Here is a 5,620-nt window from a genome sequence, read left to right as displayed (position 1 = left end):
TCCCGCGCTTCTCACTGTACCCAGTGCATGTACAAAACAAAAACGAACAAACAAATAAATAAATAAAACATGCCTCTATTAAAAAAAAAAAAGAATATTTATCATGTTCAAAAATTTTACTTGCCTAGTGAACTTAGAAACTTTCCACTCTAAGGGGCCATGAAAAGTCCAAGACTATTTTCTGCTATTCATTTCTGCTGCTTATTTTATCCTTAATGGTATCTTTACCTCTGCTGAGCAATACCATCTGCTCCACTTGGACTGCTGTTGCGGACCCAACCTTTACAAAGTAATAAATGCAGGTTCAGACCTTCTAAGATCCAAAAAACTTTTAGTATCTCCTACACAAACAGTAATTGTATTTTTAAAAATTTTTTAAATACAGTAATTATTTTTACAACGCCTTAATGTATGACTTCTCTCCGGTGTGGTCACTATAGTTCTTTCACCACCAAAGTGTCCATATTCCATCACTATATTCCCTTCTGCTCCCCCCCCACCCTGTTTTTACCCTCCCAATCTCTCCTGGATGCCTCACATCTATATTCAGCTTTCAGGGTTTGTCTTTGACCCTTTCCAAACAGTAATTTTAATACTAGTTGAAAGAAGTTGACAAAAACTTCTGATCAGCAAGGTGTATCTGTTACGTATTTCACACTCTTAAGCTTGGACAGTAGAGGTTTTCCGATCATCATTTGGTCTTTTGGCCTTTAGGTTGTACACTATTATAAAATGGTGGGGCCTCCCCTGGTGGCGCAGCGGTTGAGCACTGGGCCGCGAGCACCGGCCCAGTGTAACACTGGTTCGTTCCCCGTCAGCAAGGGTCCCACAAAAAAAATAAATAAATGGTGACTAGAGTGAGTAATAGAAGAGCAGCAAGCTGCTATCATCAGACAGACTGGCCACAGCTGAGAAGTGACTATTAACTGTTTTAAAAAAAAAACAAGTAGATTAGAGCATTTTTTTAAAGCACCATCACTAATCTGGGGTCTTCAACTTTAGGGCCAAAAATACCCTCAGACTCAGTAATTGGCTTTATAATGAAGACTGTAATTCATCAAGAACATGGTTAATTGTAAATTAATATTACTTCTGAGAAAACAGGACCACCCTCACTGAAATAACTTATCATTAGATACATGGAAAACTAGGATAAGCAAAACCAATTTATATCCTAAGAGTCTGAATCCTTGTGATTTGTCAGTTTGTGGATGTTTAGCCCTGACACTCTGAACTCAAAAGCCCAACAGAGTAGTTACTTGACTCCAAAAGTTTTATTTTTTGCAAATACCTTTTTATGATTTTTTAAACTTCCTTTGTACAGATTCATATTTAAAATTTTACTTTTACAGTGACTTATCCCCCGCTGTTACTTTTCAAATGAGTTCTTTGTAAATAGAATACACTTAAAATTGAATAATTCCACCTTTTATCAACATTATTTCTTCTATAGTATAAATGGCCTTTTATTAAATATGTTGTATACTCTGATTTCTTAATTTTAGGGATTTTTCTACACAGTTGGAGAATTGAGAAGATGCAGCTTTTACACTTCAGTCTAATATTTATTTGATTATACTGCATATTTGAAAAGCAATTTTTCAGGAAATCTGAATTTTTAAAACCATAAAAAAATTTAAGACACTCTTTTGCACCAAACAGTTTAGAGACTCTCTTTTACTTATTGTATACAACATAAAATTCAAACTCCTTAACGTGCTATCTGCCTACCTTTTTGGCCCCAGCCTACCTCTCACCGCTCCTTCCTTCCTTCCCAATCACATTCCCTTTCCAGTTCTATGCACTTTGGACTCAAGTAATAAAAAACAAGTTACGTTACTAGTAACAGGCTGCATTCTTTCAAGGTCTGTGAGTTTGGACATATGCTCTTGTGACATTCTAGAATACTCTCCTCATTTAGCAGACCCACAGCCAAGCCACCTCTTCTCTGTGAAATCCCTACTAATCTCTAATATACTATCTGGACTTTATCTCTCTGCAGCTTTCCCTAACCTCAGAGGACAGTTGAAGATTTCCTGTGATTTTTCCAAAGCTTACATTCTATCTTATAACAATTACCCATTGTTAAAGTTGTTCCTGTGTCTTGTTTTTTCCCATTAAACTCTGCATCCCTCAACATCCCAAAGGAAAGCATCTTATTTACCTTTGTTTTTATAGCATATTTGGCTTAGAGCTTGGTATAAGCAAATAGTTCTCCAAAAAAGGGCATTAAGCTATAGTGTACCATTTAAATAGAAATTATAGGAGTCTGGAAACTAGAAGTTGAGCCCCTCAGTACTATTCAAGACTTTTCTGTGAAGTTTGCATTACCAATGCTACCTTCAGGTTTCATTACTTGAAACTGCCACTCTTTTATGACACTCCCTATTTACTTGCCTTCCCCTGTAAAAGAAACCAAGTTCCTCTTCCCCATCTCCATCTGTAGCCAGTCATGATAGCTTGAAAGATGCTGGTATATTGTACAGGTTTATTAATAATATTTAGCATTTATTGAGGATTTGCTGTATACCTCTCTCTATGCTTCTGTGTTTTTCATATATTACCTCATCTAATACAAAAATATAATGAAGAATAAGCCATTATCCCAACTTAAGAGATAGAGCTAGAGAGGGTGAGGAATGAGGTTCAGTGAAATGAGTTAAACTGCCCAAGCCACACAATTATAGTCAAAAGTAGTCAGAATTTGAATCCAGTTAATTGAGATCCTGTTTTCTTATTCACTGCCAATGAGTAGTATCTGACCATACCATAACTAAAGACTGTTTCAGCAGGGTTATTTTGTGCATTTTGGAAACATCTAGACCTGGGTTCAAAATCCGTATTTAACATTTCTTATGACAGTAACTTCACTCCTCTGCCCTTTGGTTTTCTCATAGGTCAAGTAGTAATACCAAGGGTTATTTCTTTCTGGGCACATGATATAAACTAAATAGTACATGTTAGATCCATTTGCCTCTTCACTTATGTTAGATGAGCTCTGAAGGTCAGTACAGCATGAGATCTAACATAAGACGACAAAAAAGAAAGTTAGTATTCTCCGTCTTCTGTATAGTACTACCATAGTGTCCAGCAGTGCCTGCCTTCTGGGATCACTAAATGTTTTATGGCCATGATTGCATTTATTCTCTTAATGAGCGGGCATAGTTTGAGTACTTAATGTTAGTTGCCAATAAATATACTATAATAGAATAAGGATTAGAATCCATGATCTGTCTAATGTACTGGACTTCTCTTTTGCTAATTCTTAGGGAACATATGAGACTTTGTGAGTTGTTATTCATTATTTCAAGTAGTTTCCCCATAATTCCATAACATAGACCTGTTAGCATCATTCAACAAAGAGAACTATAAACACAGCTGTTATTTTGGTGTGGCTTGTGGTTTGGTTTTCTTCTTATTTGAACTTTTTTATGCAGGCAGATCGTCATCCAAAAGTAGTCATTTGGCATTTTCCCCTGCATTCTTCAAAGTTTTTTGTATGTTTAAAAAAACTTTAAGTCATTCCATAATTACACACTTACATTAATACATTTCGTCCTTTTACTAGCCAGTAGATTTTCATTTTAAAATTACAGGAAGTAGGACAGTAATAATGTTTTAATCTTGTAACTCTCATGGATCTCTTAGAAATTTGAAGAAAAAATATTTTCAACTATTAAACTTTTTTTTATTGTTTTCCAGTTAATGTCAGTATTTCCAGAGGTGGGTAGAGGGTTTGAAATTTCCTGCTTCTACCCCTCATCTCCTTCCTCTAACTCTGAGGCATCCCATAAACACTTGTTTATAGCTGAGAATTGCTTTAGTAGGCCGTTGCTCTTTTTAGGTCACACTGGCAGTAAGAAGAAAGGTAGATTGTACAAGGCAAACCTAGAGGCAAAGAGACCATTTGGGCATGTATAATAGTGACAAGAACTAGTAGCAGCCTAAGCCTTATACTCAGAGTGGTACTGAAGGAGTATAGACAGATTCAGGAGATGAAATTAATGAAGTTTATTGATGGGTTAGATGCTGATGAGTATTGTAGAGCTGACAGGCTTCTGGATTAGCTGCATCATGCTCCTTACTTTTCTCAGTGTGTTTGTTTAACTCCTGCTTATCCTTAAAGAATTCAGTTTGTATATTACTTATTACCTCCTTTGGGCAACCTTCCTGCTCCAGCCTCCATTGATTTTTTTTTAAAGATTTATTTATTTACACATATAAGAATGGGGGTGTAGGCCAGAGGTGCAGGGGGTGAGAAGATTCACCAGAGACAGAGTGGGGAACAAAACAGGCAGACTGACTGAAATACACTGCTGAGGGGAGCAGCGGGAAAGACAGGAGAGGTCTGCTGTGCCATGTGGGTAGCTCGCTCGCCAGAGACCAAACTTATGCCTCAGTGGTGATTGCTTGACTTAACCCCTGTGCCACCAGGAAGACCTTCCATGAATTAAGTGACAACTCTCCATGCTTTTTATAGCATCTGGCAATTTTCTATGAGAGCATTTGTTCGGTTTTTGTATCTGTTTTGACCCAACATACACATAATCTTCACACTCTGTTTTGTGAGACCAAGGGCTGTGTCTGTCATTCATTGTCATAATTTTAGCACCTGACATTATCCTGGGGACAGAACCAGTACATTTTTGGTGAATAAACAAAGTATCATGTATAGGTGTTGCCCAGAGTGTCTGGTGCACTAATCAATTATAAAAAGTTATCTGGGCCTTTTTGATTCATTTCTCTAACTTTCTTTTTAAGTGTTACAAATTCTTAATACAGTTGGTTGGTACATTGTACTGACACTGGGGCTCATTTTTATGTAAATTGATTTACTTCAATCAGAAATGTCAGGACTTTGCTAATTGATAATGTGGATGAATCATTGCAGATTCCTCCTGTGCTTCAAAGAATATGCATTAGTGATCCGTTGCATTATAATAAATATGCACCTAAATTATACTGTAAAAACAGAATGATCTAAGATATTGCTTAGACAATAATTAATGCAAAAGATGAAATTATTAAGATTGAAGAAAGAAAAAAGACTAAGCTATAATTTTTCATTACCACAGGGTAGAGATAGGGGGTTAAAAAGAAAAAGGACTTGACTTCTCTAGTTTTTCCTTCACTCATCTTTAAAATTAGAGCAGTCAATCCATAATATAAAAGAATCTTTCCAGCCCCAATTCTGTTGCTACATAAAAGTAGAATAATAAAGGTGATATATGTTGGGGATTTTGGTTTCAATTAAAAATTTTCATTTTCCCATAGTTTTGGCTCTGTCTTGGTAAGACCTGACTTAAAAACTTTATTCAAATAAAATGTTTTTGTTAAGTTTAATTTAAATAAGGTGGTTTTCTAATTACTTTGGTATCAATTTTTTCAACATGGTTTGGGACACTACCCTTCATCAAAATATTTAAGATCAGTTACCACTTTAATCAATTCAAACTATAGAAAATGAATTTTTGCAATTGTAATGCCATGTAGCACCTTAATGTAGCTGTTTCCCATAACCTATGTTTCTCTTCTTTGTTTTAGATTTCTGCTTTGGGATAGCCACACATCTAATTCTTTCAAGTAGTTTTATGTGAAAAACTTGTAAAAGATTGGAACA

Source organism: Talpa europaea (assembly GCF_964194135.1).
Source record: "Talpa europaea genome assembly, chromosome: 4".
NCBI lineage: Eukaryota > Metazoa > Chordata > Mammalia > Eulipotyphla > Talpidae > Talpa > Talpa europaea.
The sequence above is the reverse complement of the archived record's forward strand: the minus strand, read 5'-3'. Positions refer to the sequence as shown.